We start from the raw sequence: 22,052 nt of genomic DNA, 5'->3' as shown, positions 1-22,052 counted from the left end.
AGGATATTTACTCGGTCATTCGGAAGACTCCTTTTGCTGAGCCAATTGCGGGATATCGGTTTCCCCATAACTTCCGTTTGCCTACCTTCTCAACATTCGATGGCTCCGGAGATCCAACAGCTCACATCGGCTATTACCAACGGGACCATGGCGGTTTCGGGTAATTCGATGAAATTTTATGCAGGGTTTTTGGTTCATCTTTAACTGGAGCAGCACAAGAGTGGTTTTCGAACCTCCCCTCTGGAAGGATTGTAAACTTTGACGAATTGGCACGCCAATTCATAGGGCGATTCCGGAGTGGGATACGAGTCAAGAAAACGGAAGAAACCTTGTTTCTTGTCAAACAAGGAAAGAGCGAATCAATCGAGAGAGTTTACGAAAAGATTCAACAAAGTGACGATGGAGATAGAAAACTTGGATGAACAAGTAGCCGAACTGCTCTATTCACGGGACTCACTAATCGGAAACTCCTGGGAGTTATTACTACGGGATTTGCCTACGACTTATGCTTGAGTTGGTGCAGAGATGCCGGAAGCGAGGCTGAAATTATGGAGATTCTAGATGCGCGCCAAGGAGATAATAAAGTCTCCAATAAAGAACAAAAGGCTCCTGAGCGAGAAGCGAAGCCAAAGAAAAATGTTCGCGATCGGGTTGGAAAATCCCAGCCTTGGCGCCAAAGGTCCCCCGGTAAAAGTGAGTACACTCCATTGAATGCTCCTCGGGCTGATATTTTGAATATCCTCAAAAGAAAAAATATTTTAAAGTGGCCGCCTAAAATTCTTATGAAACCCGGAGAGCAGCAGGATCGGGAAAAGTATTGCCAATTCCACAAGGACTATGGTCATTATACTAATGACTGTCGTCATCTAAAGGCAGATATTGAGAGATTGATATCTCAGGGACATCTGTCCAGTTTTATTAGCAGGAGAAGGGAGGAGCCACGTGCGGCTGCTCCAAAGAGGGATCGTTCGGTTAGTTCAGAACGATCGAGGGAGGCCCCGAAGTCTAAAAAAGGCAAGGAGGTGATTGAAGCTGCTACTCGGTCACCGATCCTTACCATCTTCGGGGGACCAGAGCCCGAATCATTCCGGAGTTTGAAAACAAAATCCAAATTTGTTGGAGCCGGAGAGGCACAGAAGCGGAAGAAGCTGAATGGTGAAGATTCTATCACCTTTAGCGAGGAAGACGAAAGAGACGTTTGTTAACCTCATGATGATGCTATAGTCATCAAGGTAGAGATTGCACGGCGGGAAGTGCATAGAGTTTTGATTGATAAAGGGTCTGCAGCTGACCTAATTTCCTACGAAGTGTATCAAAAATTGAAGGTGGATCAGGACTTGATGAAACCTTCATCTACACACCTATATGGCTTTGCGGGGTCATCGGCGGTAGCGGAAGGATCGGTTCGGTTGGATTTATCCATTGGAAGTTTTCCTAAGGAAACAACTGTCCGAATCAATTTTTTGGTGGTTCGAGAACTACCAGCCTATAATATGATTCTTGGGCGACCATCTTTATCCAAGATAGGTGCTATTGTTTCGACAAAACACTCGAAGATAAAATTCCCGACCGACATGGGAATTGGTCAAGTCTCCTCCGATCGGAAGATCTCTCGGCGGTGTTATGTTGCCTATTTAAAAGACAAGGGGGTCCGAGGAAGGTAACTGCCCTCCCCATAGAAGTTCGAGATGATCGGGAAGAGACGAGAGATGCAAAGGCCCGAACCAGTGGAGAAAGCTGGAGCAAATCCAGCTGTGTACCGAAGATGAGAAAAAGATTACTTATATCGGGTCCGAGCAGTGGAAGAGTTTAAAGATGAGTTGAAGTTATTTCTTCAACGAGAATAAGGACGTATTCGCATGGTCTGCTGAGGACATGCACGGGAATCGATCGGGCCATTGCAGAGCACAAACTCTGGATAGACCCTAAGGCGAAACCAGTGATACGAAAAAGAAGAAATTTCTCCATTGAAAAGTATGAAGCCGTTCGAAGCGAAGTTGAAAAACTTAAGAATTCTGGTTTCATAGAACCAATTGAGTGCCCAACTTGGTTGGCCAACGTGGTGATGGTGAAAAAGGCGAATGGGAAGTGGAGGATGTGTACGGACTACACAGATCTAAACAAAGCTTGCCCAAAAGATTGTTACCCGTTGCCTCGGATTGACCTCTTGATAGATGCGATTGCAGGATATGAAACTTTAAGTTTCATGGATGCCTACTCGGGGTATAATCAGATCCTTATGAATAAGGAGGATGAGAAGTATAAGGCTTTCATGACTGATCGTGAGAGCTATTATTACAAGGTCATGCCTTTTGGCCTGAAGAATGCGGGAGCAACATATCGAGAGGGCCGTCAACAAGATTTTCAAAGAGCTGATTGGAAAGAATGTTGAAGCTTATGTTGACGACATGCTAGTGAAAAGCTTTACAAAAGCAAATCATATTGCAGATTTGACTGAGGTTTTCTCGATCTGCGGAAACATCAAATGAAGCTAAACCCGAGAAAAATGTGCCTTTGGAGTCTCCTCGGGCAAATTTTTGGGTTTCATGGTATCACGAGAGGGGAATTGAGGCTAATCCTGCCAAAATACAAGCTCGATTGATATGGAGGCTCCCAAAACCGTTCGGGATGTACAATGTTTGACAGGGAGAGTTGCTTGCTTTAAATCGATTTATCTCCAAGTCCGGAGAAAAATGTTTACCTTTCTTCAAGGCACTTAAAGACTTGAAGGGCGGTAAGGAAGCAAAGTGGACTGAAGAGTGCCGAAAAGCTTTCGAGTAATTAAAAGAAGCACTTGGACAACCACCGATCCTGTCCCAGGGCCGGAGAAGGGGGAAATATTACAGCTATATCTAGCGACGTCCCTTTCGGCAGCCGGTGCGGTACTTGTTCGGGAGAAAGATAAGAAACAGTGGCCGATTTACTATGTAAGCCACGTGTTGCTAGATGCGGAGACGAGATATTCGCAGATTGAGAAGCGAGCTCAGGCTCTCATGATGGCCGCCAGGAAGCTAAGGTCATATTTTCAGGCTCATCCAATAGAGGTATTTACAACTTTTCCTCTTAGTAAAGTTCTTAACAAACCTGATTTGTCTGGAAGGATGGTATCCTGGTCGGTTGAGCTCAGCGAGTTCCAAGTGAGCTTTAAGCCTAGAACTGCAATCAAAGCTCAGGCATTAGCTGACTTTGTAGTAGAAACTACTGCACCAGTGGAGCCCACCATTGAGGATCCCATTATACCAACCACTTGGGAGGTATATGTGGATGGTTCGAGTAATAAAGATGGAGCAGTAGTGCGAATTCTATTAAAAAATCCAGCAGGGATTTATTATTCGATATGCTTTAAGATTCGCATTTGATGCAAGTAATAACGAAGCGGAATATGAGGCCACGATAGCAGGGACTTCGGTTGTCAAAAGCATTAGCTATTGCAGATGTTACTATTTATAGTGACTCTCAGCTTATAGTCAACCAAGTCCAGGGGGAGTATGGCATTAAAGAACCACGCTTGCAAAAATATCGAGAGATAGTGCAGGCATTTCAAAACCAATTTCGGAATTTGAAGATATCTCAGATTTCGAGGAATGAAAATTCAGTGGCGAGATGAGCTATCCCGACTAGCCAATGCCAAGGAAAAGAATCTAGACCCTTCGATCTACATTGAAGAGATAACTTTTCCAAGTTATCATGAGAAATAAATTTCTTATATTGAAGCGAACGTTGTTGGATGGATCCAATAATCGAGTATTTAAGGGATGACAAATTACCCGAGGATCCAAAGAGAGGCAAGGTTGATCAAGATTCGATCAGCTAGATTTGTCATTCGAGAATGGGAGACTATACAAAAGATCTTATGCTGGACCCCTTATGAGATGTATAGGCCCCGAAGGAGCAAAATCAGCTTTGGCTGAAGTTCATGAAGGAATTTGTGGAGCTCACATGGGTGGCCGAGCCCTGGCCCACAAAATTCTAAGACTTGGGTTATATTGGCCTAAGATCCAAGAGGCTGCTATGGACTACGTTCGTCGATGTGGTAACTGTCAAATTCATGCTACAATGTCGAAGCGCCCGGCGGAAACTATGACTTCAATTCTAAATCCCATTCCCTTTGCAATGTGGGGAATTGATATCATGGGCAAATTCACCAAGGCATCGGGCGGACGGGAATATCCGATAGTAGCAATTGATTACTTCACAAAATGGGTAGAAGCCGGTTACCGGCGACAATTACGAGAAAAAAGTGGAGAAATTTGTGCTTGAATCAATCATATATCGCTTTGGGATTCCAAAGATTATTGTCACTGACCATGGTACTCGGTTCGATTGTCCACAATTTGAGCAATTACGTGGAACATATATGATCGAGCATCGTATGTCCTCGGTGGCATACCCCCAAAGCAATGGCCAGGTAGAGGTTACTAACCGAACGCTACTGGAAGGAATAAAAGAAGACTCGAAGCTGACAAAGCTTCTTGGGTCGAAGAACTACATAATGTACTTGTGGGCTTATAGAACTACGGTTCAAACACCCACAGGAGAAACTCCATTCAAGGTTGGCATATGGATCTGAAGCATTGGCACCAGTGGAGATAATGGCGGGGACATTACGGGATCGTGAGTTCGAGGAAAAAGCAAATGAACAAGGACTGCTTGATAGTCTTGATTTGTTGGACGAAGTTCGGGCAAAGGCAATAGCACGAACTCAACATTATCAAAGAAGGATAGCGTCTCATTATAATACTCGAGTGAAGAATCGTCGGTACTTAGCCGGAGATTTGGTGTTGAGAAACACCCTGGCTTCCGACCCGCGTCACCAAAGAAAGTTGGACCCTTCCTGGGAAGGACCTTATATGGTTGTGAAATCGGTCGGTTCAGGAGCTTACAGGCTGAAGAACATCAATTCCCAGAAAGAGTTGGATCGTTCGTGGAATGCTAGGCATCTCAAAAAGTTTTATCCTTGAGGATGATTTCAATTTTGTTCGCGATGTAATCATTTTCAACTCAATCAATGCAATTTTTGGCTTTCAACAAACTATCTTTTGATTGGGGGGCATCATACACCACATTCAAGAACAAGATCCAACTATAAGGCATCGGATGAAAATTCGTATGGGTCCTTCAACACTTATACACTTATGGAAATTTTTTGAACTTTCTTAAGTCGGGGCATCGGATGAAAATCCGAGTGAGTTCCTTTTGCAAGGCGTCGTTTTGAAACCCGAGTGAGTTCCTTCGAGACTTATTGAATTTTTGAATTATCCTTAAGTAAAGGCATCGGTTTAAAACCCGAGTGAGTTCCTTCTCAGACTTATTGTATTTCTCCGGAAATCCTTAAGTAAAGGCATCGGTTTAAAACCCGAGTGAGTTCCTTCTCAGACTTATTGTATTTCTCCGGAAATCCTTAAGTAAAGGCATCGGTTTAAAACCCGAGTGAGTTCCTTCTTAGACTTATTGTATTTCTCCGGAAATCCTTAAGTAAAGGCATCGGTTTAAAACCCGAGTGTGTTCCTTCTCAGACTTATTGTATTTCTCCGAAAATCCTTAAGTAAAGGCATCGGTTTAAAACCCGAGTGAGTTCCTTCTCAGACTTATTGTATTTCTCCGTAAATCCTTAAGTAAAGGCATTGTTTCGGGACAACTAAGACCTAATACAACGGCGATTCAAGTGGCTAGCAAAGTTCAAGATAAAGTAATTTCTTATTTCTTCAAAAGATCCAAAGAGGCCAGTATCAAAACAATTACAAGAGCTGGATACAATCTTCGATCAAAGAAGAAAGTCATTATAGGTGACTGTTAACAAGTTATACAAGATCGACGCGACTTTGCTTGAACAAACATATGAGTCAACCATTGGTGGGGATTCAAGGAAAAGAAGAGAAGAAATGAGGATTACAAAAATATTTCGGTATGCATAAAATCCTCCGCAATTTCATACTCTTTGTCCAGCTTGTCCAGGAGAAGAATGGTCCTCGACCAAACTCGCATTCAGTACAAGCTCGTCATAATTGACTTCTTCCAGGGGAGAATAAACAGGAGAATCTTCCAGATATTGCATAATATCTCGGATCGGAAGGTGGAGGATCAATCTTATCCTTGGTCCAGTCGGGTGGAGGAATACCCGGGTCGGTAAATACTTCGGGATGGCAAACAGCACCTTGTAGGGAGTCGTATCAAAATGAGGATTCTTCCTTAATATTGATTCCCATACTTCGTTCTCACCATCCCGGTACACCTGCAAGTTATAAGCATTCAGCATATCAACAAAGGGCTTACTTGTGTAAATACTTGAAGGCGCAGGCTTTGCGAACATCGGTTGGAAGGGATTCGGGCAAAGGAACGACGAGCTTGCCTTTCGGTAATGTTTCGGATCCTTTGGCTCTTGATTTTCCAACTGTTCGCTCCGGTCGCCGGATCTTCTCCCTGGCATCATCCAAGTCCGACCGAAGACGACCAATCATCGAAATTTTTTTCTCCTGCCACCTCCCAAGCTAGATTCCGAAGGCGAGCAATCTCAACATCTTTAGCTTCGAGAGATTTCCCGAAGCCTAGAAATTTCATTGCTCAACCTACTCGAGTCTAGTAACTTGCTTCCACTTGGTTGTGGAAGTTACCAACAAGACTCCTGCAAACAACTTCCGAGTTAGCGAGGAGCAGAAAAAGTAATTTTTCAGAATCGAGAGGATAATGAAGAAAGACTTACATCACCGGTGACTTCGTAAAGACTTCATCCGGAAGTTTGGAAAGAAGCTGCGCTCTCGGAGAGTCATTCGAGCAGCGGTACACCATTCCAACGCTCTGTCAAACTCGTTTGACACTAATTCAGCGAAGGATGAGAAGGATGAGCTACACCAAGAGAAGGATGAGCTGCATCACTTGTCACCCGACGGCGCTTCCTAGTGGCAAAATCACCCAACTCGGAAGGAGAGGAGGAGGATGCCAAACAAGCACTAGAGTTAGAAATAGGAGCAGCACCTGCTGGGGACCACACCTTCATCGAGACGCCAACATAGTTGCCTCGGATGCCCGAAGAGTCTCCTTCGGGGGTGCACCAACGAGCTCACCAGCGGAGCGTCGGCGGTACCATCGGCAACGGAGTGATCAAGATCTTCCTGGGAAAGACGAGCGATCACTTCGGGCAAAGGAGGCACGGGGACGGCATCAATAGAAACTGCGAGAATCGACTTGAAGATTCACCGCCAGCGATCGCCTTACGCTTGGAGGATTCACTAGCTGAAACCACCGCACCGGCCCCAACCACCACCAACGGAACGATTTTCTTGCAAGATTTTGCTCGATAAAGTTCGGGTTGATCTTGGGAGCCACTATGCAAAAAAAAAAAACCAGCCGTATCGGTACGAAAATAAACGACAACAACAGCGGGGAAACCCTAGTTTTCTAAAACTTCGACAAACCAACAAACTAAACCCCAAGTATAACTACTGTGCGTTTACTCGGGGGGGAGTGGGGAAAGAGATGAGTAATCAAAAAACTCACTTGTTCGAAGTTGATAGAGCTATTGTTGGAGTACGAGGAATACGGAAGCGGTCGAAGGATGAAAGGTCGCTTTGGCACTTTAGCAAATCTAACTTGCGAGAAGTCGGGATAGATGGAGAGTACCCACGAAGGCTTTAAATAGCCTCGGGTATAAGAAGACGGTTGAAGGCTAAGGACAACCGACGACCTAGATCGAAATGACGCTTCGAAATCCGCAAAAAGCAAGATCAACGTTCGAAGGGATGCCACATGGAAACATGTGGAAGCGAGCACCTGATGCAGTGATACCTCCAATCGTCGCACCACCATTAAAATAACGGATGTATTTCTGATTCATTGGAAACAGTGAATGGTATACAAAAGCGAGAAAACGTTTGAACTTCGCGGAAGGGAAACGTGCGGACTTTGCAATAAATGAAGTGGTGGGGAAGATTAATGCATCTTCCCGAAACGCATCTTCACAATATTTCTACAAGATTATTATTCGGCGAGGAATGAAAAGTTAAGTGATAAGTTTTATCATTAATACTTTGATATTCAAGGCAAGATTTCGGCTGGAGATGGGGAAATATAGAGGCCAACATGAAAAAAGAAATGTCTATTCATTAAATTGAGGGTAAATCTTTACAAAAAGACAACTCCCTAAGCCTTTTCTTCATTGTTGCCCGAGGGACCCTGGTCGGGAGAACTTTTCTCAGGATCATGAGAAGAGCCTTCCTCAAGAGCGGCATCGGCTGAATCCTCTACAGCAACAACTTGAGACTCGGCTTGTGATTTCTCCTCTGGAAGTGCCGGCTCGTCATTCGGGTATGCCTCATATTGAGGGTCAGCTGGAAAAGGATCATCTTCTTCCCGGGGCCCGATCCTGGAGATCCATACCAACTTTCCCGAAGACCTCTTGGTGGCATACCTCAGGAAAAGGAGCAGTGTCGAAGTCAGGGATAGATCCAAGGATTCGCTCCCAAACGTCGTTTCCGCCCCCATGCGATAAGCTTGAATGTTGTAGAGACCTAGCAACTCGGAGAAAGGTACGTTGTTCGGGTATTTCCGAATGCACTCCTTCCGAAGCTACGGCTTTATATGCTCGGGCTTGCTAGTGATCGCCAACTTCGATGTTCTTCGAGCTCCCTACTTTTGATTTCAAGGCTGTCACCAAACAACGTGGCAGCTGCCTTTTGCTTCCCGGCCTCGCGCTCGGCAGCAATGATGCACGAATTTTCGAAGCTTCGAGGGCTTCCTTGAGTGAGATCACTTCTTCCTCATGCTTTTTCTGCAGCTCCACGGTAGGCTGCAGTCAGCTGGTCTATTTCGGAATTGGCCTTGGCCAATTTCTCTTCACAAGTTTGCAACAAGGAGCTGGTGCGACCAACCCGGCTCAATGCTTCCATGTGTTGATAAAAGCTCAACACAGCATTCCTAGGAAGGCGGAAGATATCGAGAAGAAGTCATAAGAAATTATGAAAACATAAGTAAGCAAGAAGACCGGTACCTTGTAGATTGACTAACAAGGGAGGTGTCATCCAGGGCTTCAAACTCTCGGCGATCGAAGGAGCAAGACCGAGGGAGCTCCATTCGCAGCTTTCTCGGGATCCCGAGTAACCCCGTCGGTCATCTTCGGGGTCCACCGGGGGTGAAGACCTCCTCACCATCCGTCGAAGCTTTGGATTTTTTATTGGAGGGAGCATCAATTGTGTCGTGCCTCCTCTTGGTTCGGGCGGAGGAAGAGACATTAGACCTCTCCACCATCGGTTTCTTCCCTTTACCCGAAGCATCGGCTACGGGCCCGATATTCCCGATACCCCTATAAGAGGGGTCGGGAGAGGGAAGAGAAGTCTCTTGATCTACGGTCAAAACCACGGGCGATCGTTGCTCGGCTGTCACAACGGCCCTAGCGGCCTTCACCCGCAGCTTTCGGGGTTCATTACGGGAGGCACCCGCAACGAAGAAGGACAAGAGTCGAAATTCAAAACATATCACTTCAGTCAAATCAAAGGATGATGGTTAGAAGCTCACAATGAGCCAAGCCCCGATCTTGAAGGATGAAGTTATACTCCACTTCATATCCATGTATCTCTTGATACCACGGAATGGATTTGATCTTCCGATGGCCGCCTCGTCTTCTCTGGATAAGGGAAGGCCCCGGTTACTCTCGGACGAAGAAGTAAACCTCCTCCGGGTGGTTGGGAAGTTAAGATCTGATGGAGGCGCTCGACGAAAAAAGTATCGTTCGCGCCATCTTTTGTGGTTAGAAGGGCAAGTTCCTTTGACAAGGATGCTGCCTCTCCAATCAAGTTCAGCCTTATTGCGTTTGGAAAGAAAAACCCATCCGGGAGGATGGGAGATAGAAAGAACATGAAAATGTACAAAAAGAGAAAGAGATGGCGTAATGCCAAGCTCAAAACACAAACCCAAGAAGCCGACGATGAGACGCCGGCTATTGGGGAGGAGCATTCCGGGACAAATGTTCCAGTGATTCAAAACTGCGGAGAACAAAGGATTAAAAAGGGAAAGCGAACCCCGCTTTCCGGTGCATCTATATACGGAGAAAATTCACCCGAAAGGGATGAATCAACCCTCTCATCGGGGTGGGGGAGCCCTAACTTGATATGAGGAAGGAAGATCAAAATCTTGGACAGCTGAAAGAAGGGTTTCCTCATTGTAAATGGAGGGAACAGAGCCGGGTCCACCATTGGACCCGGAGGTTTGAGGCTGCCTAGAAGACTCGACAATCTTGGAAGATCCAGGACTCGAGAAGGATAGGAGAAGTTTCGGTTTTCTTTCAAAACCTTTTTGAGAAACTTCAGCGAACTCTGCCCGCGAGGGACGGTTAGGGTTTTGTTATCACTATCCGACTGTTCGGGAGCAGGGAGAAGCAAAAGCATCACTGCTATTACCAACATGGGGTACTAAAGAAGCCCTATCGTCCGCCATTACTCGTTTTAGTAAACTACAAAAAGAAAAAGACCGGTAAACCTACCGATTCGGTTAGACGGAAGCTTGAGAGCGGGAAGGCGCGAGGCGAACAACAAAGGTTCAAATTCCAGACGGGGAAGAATGAAACCTACGAAGACAACGAACCGCTTTTAAAACTCCCTGCACGAGTGTTCGGGAATCCGAACGATCGAGATTGATTCAAAATCAACGATCAAGATTGAAAGACGTTTTGAAAGTTTGAACTCACGAATCCGAAATAGGCGTTCGGAAACCGTCGCTTGGATGACGTGAGCCACGACAGATCAACTGCAACGAGATATGTGGCCTTACACTCACAACGCTCGAGGAAAAGTGACCACCGCATTAAATGTGATATGACATTTAATGAAGCATGCAGAGATCATCACCCGACGACGAACCCGATTAAAAACCAAGCCCTCGGGATCAACCGAACGCTTGGTGCCGGGGGCTCGTGATATGGAGAGTTTATGATCGGACCGGGTTCATACCTGGTCCAACCCTCGACCCTGGTCGAGACGGAGAAAACCGAATAGCTCCCGAGCGAACCGGATCCGGAAGATGGCTTCTTGAAGAAGAAAGCTTATTCGGCGCAAGCGTGCCCTAATTCTACTTATGGATTAGGGTAATCACCCTAATGATGGCAGACTCAAACTGACGGCTGCGGATAATCATTATCGAAGGGATAACCATCGCATAACCTAAAGGTTATCTCAGGAGTCCTCTACTAGCCCAAACTAGTAGAAGTCTATCGCTCAACGGATCTCACTGATAAGATCCAATGACTACCCGAAGAAGGCTCAAGTGCATCCAACGAAGGAGATTCGAAGGTACACTCTATATAAACCTCACTACCATACAAGGTGAGGGACGGATCAATCGATAGAAAAGAATACTATCTGAGACTCAGGTTCGGATACATACCGATAGACCTAAACTATCCGCGATCTGCTATCTAGATCACCTTTCCCGATTCTTCATTCCTTAGCTCGTGCTTCTAGCGAGCCGTTTGTGATTAAGTTCATCAACCGACTTAGCCTTCGGAGGTGGACTCCCGACCCCAGCGGTCGGGCCACATCTGACACTTTCGTCTTGCAGGTCATCACGAGGAGATCTAAGGGCTGAGCAGATTTTGGACGCATCAGTTTCATACTTTTAATTTGATTATGCAATCTTATGGTATTTGAATTACTCTGGTTTCAGCTGCTGCTACATCTGGTACTTATATGCTGCTTCTATAATTGTTTACAGATTTAAGTTGTTATATATATGTTCTGAAAGATTCAATTGAGGCTACTGTTGTATATATATTTGATCATATATATATATATATATATGTTTCTGTAAAATTTTGGTATTGCTACTGCTGTTTACAAAGTGTTCTTGTATTCGGTTCTAATCATATGACCAATTGTTGATTCTGTAGTTGTGATAACTTGTATGAAATTTATTATGTTTTAATGATCTATTAGCCTATGATTAGGTGATGAGATGAAATCAAATTAGGGCTTTTGTATGATTTACATCTAATTTGATTGTTTGTTCTCATACGGTTCTTAGGCTTTTACATTTGTTAATTTTTCTGATTTTGCATATACCTGCTTCTGCTGCCTTGATCATATTCGGTCCTATGCTTGAGAAGAATTGTTAATTAAATGTATGGAATAAAGTCTATGTATGAGAAGAATAATTCTGAGATGATTAATTCCTGATTAATCACTGATTTTTATAATTTTGCTGAATATTATTTTTATAAAATTGCATTATTATATTAGTTTGTTAATATTGGCACTTTACTTGGTTTGTATTGGTATGTTGTGTTAACATCTAATTAAATAAATGCTGATGTTTTTTTGTTTTGAATGATATTAGCAAACAAAGTGTGATTAATTGATGTTTGATTAGTTTAATATTCCTTTCTCAGAATTGTTTATATCAATATTGTTTGAATTATTTCTTATATACTGATTTGTTGTGATTTACCTGCTCCAAAGTGGAGTTAAGCAAGGGATTTGGTCTACCAGGGGAGAGCACTCCTCCCAGTGTGGTCAGTGGGGTTACCACAGGCTCGAGTAGAGCAGTAGGTCTAGGGGGGAATCCTAGTTACCTAAGTTTGGATACTCCTATGGGGGGTTCCAGGGTAGACATAGAGAAGTTTGATGGGACAGGGGACTTTGGGATTTGGAAAAGGAAAGTCAGGGCTTTAATGGCTCAAATAGAAACACCTAAGATCCATAGATGACCCGGTTGCTTTCTTTGAAAGCATTGACCCAATCTTGAGGATTTGAAGTGATGGAGAATGCAATTGGTTGCATGCTCTGGAACATTACTGATGGTGTTATCAGGTGTTTGGATGATGATGACAATACCCCTATTAAAGTATGGAATAAGCTTGAACAAATCTACCAGAAAAAGAATCTAGGTAATAAGATTTATCTGAAAGAAAAATTGTATGGGTTTAAGATGGACCCTACAATCAGCCTTGATAAGAACCTAGATGTATTTAAGAAGTTGATTCAAGACTTGGCCAAGATCTTGGGGGAAAAGACCAAATTGGAAGACCAAGACCTGTCTATTATCCTATTGAATTCCCTTCATAATGACTATCTTGTTGTTAAGAATTCAATCAATTATGCTTGTCAAAACATTTCCCTAGAACAATTGATTGATGCTCTGAGGAATAGGGAGTCAGAGTTGTTGACTTCTGGAAAGACTTCAGGGAGTGGGGACAATTTGTTTGTTAAGGGCAAAGGCTCTTACAAACATGGGAAGTCCAAGGGAAAGGGTAAAATGTATGACAATCATGAAATTAACAACAAGAATAATAATGGGAATAATAATAAGACTGATTCTAACACCAGGAGATGTTTTTTCAGTCATAAAGTGGGTCATATTAAGAAAAATTGTTTTGCATACAAGAGAAAACTGCAAGAAGGTGAGACAACTAATAATAATGTGCCTAATTCTGGTGAAATAAACATGTTTGAGGTCCTTTGATGACCTAGGTGCTTTTTGTGTTAGCATAGACCTTGTTTTAAGACCTGGTTATTTGGGGTTTCCATTGGATGCATACTTTGGTTTATCCTATTTTGTTCCTTTGTTAAAGGGAGGTGGTCTATTTATCTTTAAGGTGATATGCTTGTGTAAGGAAGCTGTTTATTTTTTAATAAATCTGGGACAATATGTTTTGTACTCTCATGGATGCTTTTATTTGCATTGATATACATGTCTGACTGAGTTTTTATGCTAGAGTGGTTATAGCTGGTGTTGAGACTGTTTATTACAGTTGGTTACACATGAGGATTCCTATTTCACTTGGTATAGCATTAGATGTATCCCTGGTGTTTGGAGAGGTATAGTCTCCATGTTTAGCATGAGTGCTGGTTTTTTGACATAGTGTTGTCAAGTGTTTGGAGAGGTTGGTCTCCAGGGGGAGAGGTTTGTTCTCCAGTTCAGCATTGGTGCTGGTCTTGACATAGGTGTTGTCAAGAAGGTGTGTCCTCACAGGTTGGGGTTCACATGAGATTCAGGGGATATGGTCTGTCAGCTTGTATGATTTTGATTTGGGAGTAGTTATTGTCAGATTTATGGAGTTGTCTGGTTAGATGACTTGCACCAGTTTTATTGGTTAGGTTATGTCTTGTTTGCAGTTAGATTTTTATGTGGTCATTGAGTCTGGTCTTGTTGGTCAGAGTTGTCAAGTCTTATTGAGTTTACTTCTTTTATCTTTGGTTTGGTTTCTACTCTAGGTGACCTGGATTTGTCTAGTTGTGACTTGTACCCGTCATGTGTAGTGAGTGGGTGAAGAGGTCCTGGTTTGAGTAGTGGTAGTAAGCCAGTGATGGATTGAGGAGTGTTATTGCCTATTTGGGTTTGTTTAGAATATTTTCATCTGGTTGGTTAAATGTAAAGCTATTAGAATGTTTGCTATCCTGAGTTACTCTCTTCATTATTTTAATGGGTAATTGGATACTTGTTGTCTTTCTTTACTTTAGTGTGGAAGAAATAAAGATTTGCAACTTCTTTAGGCATTTTAACAACTGAATTTGAAAATATGACTTGTTAATGAATCCTGTTGTGATTTCATTTGAATACCCTTGGCATTGATATATAAGACTTGATGTTTGAGTTTTTTGCATTGTATTTGCATTTTAGGTTGACAGTTGCCTCTAGTTTCTCATTTCATTTTCTGTGTCTTATATCTGCATCTATGTGGTTTCATATTGATTGCATGATTGTATTCCTTGGGGAAGGTTTTAAAATCAGAATTTGAAATGAAAATACATGGATTTGTTAGGAATTTCCTAAGTTTTAGGATCTACTGGTTAAGGGGGAGAGATTTATGCTTACTTGTTATGTTTTATATATTTGAATTGTTTAATCTCTCTTCTCTAGTTGGTTAAGTTCTCTTATGTATCATGTGATATGTTTTAGACTTGACTTGGCTTATATTGTAAGCATTTGTAGATTCATGGGCTGTGTTGGCATTGTAAATTATGTCATGATCTATGTTGTTCATCTGTTGATGTGTGTGAGGTTCTGTTAATTTAGGTTGGTTTTGGATATCATCATGGATTTCTTGAAGTTATACTTGTCTCTTGTTTAAAGTCTTACTTGTTTTAATTCATATATATTTAGTATGCTTGTGTTGGCATGAGTAAGTCTATGTGGTGAGTTATTACCTTTTGTGGAGATTGTATACTTTGTTTTTCATTTATCTATGGTGTGGTGATGTCTAGGTATGTCTTGTGTTTGTTTATTAGGTTTGCATATGTTGCGTTTTAGGGGGAGATGCTGCCCAAATTTTTTATGACTCTTGTTCTGTTTGTCTCTCGTTATGAGATATTTGTCCTGTGTGTGCATATGTACTCTCCATGTTGATTTGGTTGAGTTGTGAGCTAGGAGTTGGTGTTGTTGTCTTTTGGGTTTCTCTACCTGTTGCATTTGTTGCATGGTGTGCCTGTTGTGAGTCCTTTAGTGTTGCATGGTTAGTGCATGTCTAGGTACTTTGCATATTTTTTGTTTGCTTTGTACTGTGGTCTCTTTTCTTTTGTTTGTGCAGGTACACTTGGACGATGACGGTTGAAGCCCGGTCTACTATGGTTGGGTGTAGAGTTACTGATTAAGGGGGAGATTGTTGGGGTAATCCGGGTATTTCATGTATTTACCTGGTTTGTTATTGAACCGTCTGGTTCATGTGTTTGTATAAGGCATAGTTGGGCTGGTTTATTTCATTCACGTATGCAAACAGTGTTGGGGTTTTTTGTTCTGTGATTTGGGGTTTGAGCTCTGGCGATTCCGGAGATTCGGAGATGGCTATTCTTCTTCCTGCTCTTCATCTTCTACCTTCGTTCGATGGTTGATTCTTGTGGTACTTTGAGGCAAAGTGCTTGGCAAAGGAAGGGAATCACTCGGTGGTGTTCTTGAGTGATTCGGTGATGGCTTGGAGTTGTTCTTGATGTTCTGATCTCACTCTGTGTTTGGTTCTTTGAGGCGATACCAGAGGGCTTTCATTCCTCATATGAAGAGGAAGACTCGATGTTGATTTGAGCATCAACTACTGCCATATATGGTCATCTTTGTACCCTTATTTTCCCTGTTTATCTGTAATTTCTCAAGCTATAGTAGATTGGACTCTATCTAGAGTCCCGAAGACGTAGGCTCAAGAGCCGAACTCCGTCATCAAACGCCTGGGTCTCTTCTTCTTCTTGCTTCCAATTTTCTTGGTAATTTACATGACCGAATGGTTAGGCTAGGTTATGGTTTATAGGTTGCGTTTTTATTTTGATTCAATTGATAATTATATAAGTTAATCACCTAATGCTAACATGAATTGAGACCTGGGAACATCAGCTTTCTACCTACCATTGAAGCAGAAATACCATAACAAAGTCCTAATCCACAATTCAATCCAATTCTTGGGCCCCCTTGATTTGAAGTAGCACCATTAAAGATAAGCAACGATTGTATACACCTGCATGCATCCTCCACTCCACAATTTAAAACCTTACATACAGAGAAATAATCAATTAATATACAAAGAGCTCCCAAACAATTACACATCTCGACTACATCTCAAGCTCAATCCTGGTCTGTTACATTTTTATCAATTACAAATCTCTACTAAACCAAATTTGTGCAACTCAAATGAAAGATCAACTCCATGTAGCATCTGGAATAGAAACCTCATGGAATCTCTCTGATCTGTACTTGGTTTCATGTCGATCGACAATTCTGGAAAGCAGCAGACTGTGGACTAACAAATTGGAGAGCAGCACAGACAATTCTGGAGAGCAGCATAGTCTACCCTTCTAATTTATGACTTCAGAAATCACCTATTATGAGGGACTCAAAATACATCCTTTTATTTACAACTTCATAAATCACCTACCGTGTTTATCACTAAACAAACTGGAGATCAATAAAATGGGTACAAGAACATCATGGGATTTCTTTCTTGTTCAGCAAACTGAAAGCGACACTCAGCTCCTCCAGCAGCCTCCTTCCGTGCTATATCAATGGTTTCTTTCCCTCAAAATTAGATTTTGTCGGCCCAGCTTGATTTGGGTTACGACTAACCCTAAACAGGGCACCGAGCCATGGTCCTCGTCAACCTAATACTTCTCATAATACAAGTCCATTGCGTTGCTGTTTTTTCTTGATTTTGTTGCCACCTGAGACATTCTTACCAGAAGAGTGTGAAAGAAAGGATTCTACCTCTCACCTCAACTTGGTGACAATTCAGTTGACCCCTCTCTTGGTGAAAATTCACTGACCAACTCAATATCCGTGCCATGGACATCAAAGAGATGTACAACCCGGAGTCTATTGGTTGAAGCTCTAACTGATATCTTGCTTCTTGCAGACTTAGGAAAGGTAAAAACTCATACCTGCTATCACCCCAGAGCTGGAAATTAAATAAGTTAATGAGAACAAAGAACAATGGAAAAACACATAGGAGGAAGGATGGAGCTATATATGAGTTAACTAGATACTAACATACTGCAAATTAGGGGAGCCAGTAAGTAAATATTTAGCAACTGAAATCTGTTTCATATCCTCAGCATATAGATGCTCCTCAAGTGAGCATAAGTAGATTGAAGCCTGCTTGCCACATCACTAACAGTTAAGGCCTACAATAGAAAGGAAGCAGAAGTTAAAAGAAAAAAAATTCTTCAAAATTAGCACCTACTAAATATGAAAACCACAAGTTCCATATATTACCTGGATACAATAGCCTCCCAAGTAAAGTTCTCGAACACCAAGTAGAGAGCCCAGAAAGTTACTAAAATGTTGGCTTTCAGTTGGTCAGGTTGAGGCTTAATTGATGATGCACGGAGACTCGCATGAACTAAACATCTTAAATCAATGAGGTATATAACAATGAATCTTCCAGATATATGCAAGTACCTGAAGTTTGGATTGCTGATCTCAATACAAGTAAGACCAAAACCCATTTAAATATCCCATGCCACACTATGGGCCGTGGGTAGGACAATACAGTAGACTTCAATCAGGCTACCTTGATAGGATGAATTTGTCTCACTGGGAAGACATTACAAGAATGACAGGTTGATGACAGCCACTTCCCCCACTGTTTTTAGGTTGGCTATGACCCTGCTTGCTGGACTCTGCCAATTCCTTTAAATCTTTCCCCACTGGTTTTAGGTTTGGCTATGACCCTGCTTGCTGGAATCTGCCAATTCCTTTAAATCTTTCCCCACTGTTTTTAGGTTGGCTACAACCCTGCTTCCTGGACTCTGCCAACTCCTTCAAATCGGTCTAATCTTCTCCATCCATCAGTGACTTCTAGCGAAGGCCACCAAGCTACCATGTAACATGGTTGAGTGCCCACTGCTGGTGTTAAGAACCCAAGAAGTGGGAAATTCAAAATGGCGGGTGTGAGAAGATGTCCAACCATGCAACAGAGACATGTTTAAAGGATTTTGGCTGCAAAAAATTTCATTTTTCAGTCTGCCAACCATTTTCTACCTAATTTAATAATGTGCTGAGAAGAATCAAACACTTAAAACAATATGCAGCATCAAACCAATAAGAAACAAAGAATTCCAAAACTAAATAAGCCTTGGAGAGAATAATAATCAGGCCCCTTTATGATTATATACACCACAGATCATCAGCCAAAATTGTTGTTTTGCCTTTCGTCAGTAATCAGATCAGCCAGATTTTCCTTAGGCCAACACACTCTAAATTTGAAAACAACCATGGACAGGGTTTTATTTGGAATCAAAATAGGCCCAAGAACAGAATGGGAAAAAAACACATAAGAAGAAAGTTGCTTTTCTTTGGAAGGTGGAGGGACCCAAAATCCGCAAGCTTCTAAAACCAAGATCAATATTTCATCTATTCAATATGAGTTCTAGCTGCATGGCCACATGGAATAAATGAAAGGACCAAACGCTCCTATTCTAACTCAACCAATTGAACTTCAATAACTTGCAACTTTTAGAAGTGAAATCCTCACTCTATCATGATTCCATCAATGACAATACAAGAATCAAACTCTATATGACACTACAAAACAGAGCATAAAGTAACATATCCAACTGAAATACAAATCAAACTGGACCAGGTTCATTCCTGTCTGGACATCCAAATGGTTTTGTGTCAGCCCAAAGTAGTACTTGCATAACCTCTAAACCACTATTTGGCGAAAAGAACACACAGGATATATAGCACAGAACAACCTAGGTAATTAAGAACTGACAAAACATACATGCACCCAAAGAACTAGTTGGATTAACCCATTCCAGCTTCAACAAGGTCTTCTTCTCCGGTTTCTCAATGGGGATGGGCACATCATAGGATCAAATGTTCTTAATCTAACAATCAAGTTAAACTGATAACTACTTGGACCATTTTTATAGTCTGAGTAGACAGATTTCTTAAAAAGCAAAGACTCTTTGTGAAAGCATGCTGCAAACAATATGACCCTCTGCAGATCCCACACTGACTGGAGCCTCATGCACTGGGCATGCTATTTTTACATAATACATAGCATCTCTAACCAATCTCTCCAATCAATTGCAGTCAAAAAATAGACTAGATCATGAACTTACATTTTTGAAGCTAGTACTACAACAAGGAGAATAATTACAATGGAGGAAACAAGCAGAAAGTCCCCACATAAAAATGGAAAATCTCTGCTAAGCAATTTGCACAAAGAGAAAGAGAGACAACAACACACAGAAAAAGTAATAAATTGCCCCTGATAAATACATAAACAAACAAAGGCACTTATGTACAAGCAAGCAAAGCGGCAGAGAGACCTAACAAAACCAACAAAGCCCAAAATACACAAGAGCTAGAGCACAGCACAAAGGTCTAGACCAGGGAAAAGAACAAGGAGAGGGACAAACTAATTTTTCCAGTTTTTTGTTCTTCCTAGAAGACGCGATCTCCCTTGTGAAATCATCTCCAAGATGGTTGTGCCCTTTGATAGCGCAAATCAGATGAGTACCAAAATAGCCAGCAACTGCGGCTGCATCTTTCTTTTTTTTTTTTTTTTTTGGGGGGGGGGGGGGAAGAAATAGGGGAGAGATGAGGAAAGGAGACCAAGAGAAAGGGAAGGAGGAGAGTTGAAAGAAGAAAGAACCAGAGAAGAGAGAGAGAAGGGATATAAGGAGGAAAAGGAGGGGCACAGTAAATGAGGGGTGGATGAGGCCAAGGCACTTGAAAATGTAAATATCATATTCACTCCTGTTGCAGTTATGATACTACAACTCTTAATTATATGACAAAATGAAAGGATGCCCAAAACAACGATTGCCAAATAGTGCCACAAGGAGCCCTTTTCTGGCAAGAAGTGGAGGCGGTTATAGATTACTACTTTCTATTTTTGCATACTCGAATAAAGAACGGTGGCAACACTAAACCATTATATATATAAATATAATTCATTGTAGTTGTGATTAATAATTAGGCCAACCAGATATGGTACATTCAATGTCACTCCTAGCTCCTTACAAATTGCTAGAGTAAAAACTTACCACCATTAAATAAAGATTACCGTACCCACTTCGGTCATGGTTAACAATTTTCTACTTTAAATTCAGTCAATCATACGCACTCGTACTAACTGAAGCCAAATAGTGACAAATGGAGGCACTAATTATGTTATAAAAGCAGAACAATTATATATAGTAGTTGTAATATATATGACTCCTAAGTTTTCACCTATGTATAGTGAGGTTGTTGTCTCACCCTATTTAATGAAGTATCTAGCAAAGATAAAAATACACCACCACCATAGCATCCACCAAAATGCAGCCCCTTTTCACCAAAAAAAAAAATGCAGCCTCTGCCATAATTTCAACAGCTGTAAAGTTGACGAATCTTAAAAATGTGAGTCAAGGGATTCTTACTAACCAACAGACTGAGGACAACTTTACCCCAGAATTATTAGATGCAAGAGTAACTTGTATTTGGTGTTGGATTGTTCGCATTTGCATTATAAATAAATTAGCATTTTTCTGCTTCATGAGTAGTAGAAAGTAATCTCAAACATACAGAAAGAATATAGTTATAACAGAAAATACATGGAATACATGAAAAAGAGAAACAAACCTCATTTTGCCTGGTAAATCATTGACCCGATTTGCGAAAACACATTCTATATCATCGATTGACTGAGATAGAATATACCCAAAAAGAAATCAGAAAAAATTAACTCAGATGGAAATATCACATGCATGACAAAATTTAAAGACAATATTGAGCAAGGATTAAGGGTGAAAAGAGCAATACCCTATAGTTATAATGAAAGAGGTGAGATTGTTCAATCGAAAACCCTGCATCATCATCGATTACCAGGATGAACCGATTAGCAGAATCATTTGGCAACATAACTATCAGACGGTAGATAATGGAAGATCAGAAGGGGCACTCAGAGGAGATGCAGATGGACACCCATCTCATATAAAACCACTTTACATCAGCTAGAGTAGACGGCGACGTCCTTGCATCTGAAAATGACATTTTATAGGTAGGTTAAAGGGATTAGGGCTCGTCTCCGGGAGTTACAGAGATATCTGGAGCGTGACACTTGGCAACTAACGATCCAACAGTCGTAAAATCAGGGCTATCATTCTTCTGATACCATGCGTATATCGATCCGTTCCGAAAACTACAAGAACTTATTTGATTTTTCTTCCATTTCCCACTTCGCCTTTGTCGACAAATGAAAGGTACATTTAGATTGAATGTGGGTTCATGGAAGAGTTGTGAGAATTAATGGATGGGAAGGATATAGCTAACACTGTTCTTCCCAGGGTTTAAGAGCAGGTAAATTGGAGGAGCTAGCGAAGAGTGTTGGTTTGCCCAGCTCGTTGAAGGGTTTTCCTCAATGTTTTGCAGCTTCTCAATGTTTTGCAGCTTCTGATGAAGTAATGACGGTACAACCGTACAAGAACGCACCTCCTCTCTTTCTCTCTTTTTTTTTGTTTTTTTTCAAGAACACACCTATCAATCAATTTTACTGAGTTCCTCCGTAATTAATGTTTTTTTTTGACAACCGTACAAGAACACACCTCTTTTTTTTTTTTTTACAAAAACACACCTATCAATCAATTTTGCTGAGTTGTAAT

At 41.8% G+C, this 22,052-nt stretch overlaps 1 long non-coding RNA gene across 3 annotated transcripts; it reads right to left on the bottom strand.

Moving 5' to 3' along the window:
- Nucleotides 1–16,216: 16,216 nt before the first annotated feature.
- Nucleotides 16,217–21,846, bottom strand: LOC149018597 (uncharacterized). Of its 3 annotated transcripts, XR_016172958.1 has the most exons (5): nucleotides 21,214–21,846; nucleotides 21,034–21,095; nucleotides 17,671–18,396; nucleotides 17,446–17,579; nucleotides 16,218–17,336 (listed from the first exon to the last, which is right to left on the bottom strand). It is a non-coding gene; the product is annotated as an uncharacterized LOC149018597 (long non-coding RNA). The 3 variants fall into 3 exon arrangements; XR_016172956.1 differs by having other exon boundaries at nucleotides 16,217–17,579; XR_016172957.1 differs by lacking the exons at nucleotides 21,034–21,095; nucleotides 21,214–21,846 and adding an exon at nucleotides 19,827–19,959 and having other exon boundaries at nucleotides 16,217–17,579.
- Between the last annotated feature and the right edge of the window lie 206 nt (nucleotides 21,847–22,052).

The sequence above is a fragment of the Hakea prostrata genome, chromosome 4, assembly GCF_041222555.1.
Source record: "Hakea prostrata isolate BN-2017 chromosome 4, UWA_Hpros_2, whole genome shotgun sequence".
Lineage (NCBI taxonomy): Eukaryota > Viridiplantae > Streptophyta > Magnoliopsida > Proteales > Proteaceae > Hakea > Hakea prostrata.
Note: the sequence above shows the minus strand (reverse complement) of the source record. Positions and strands in the feature narration are given on the sequence as shown.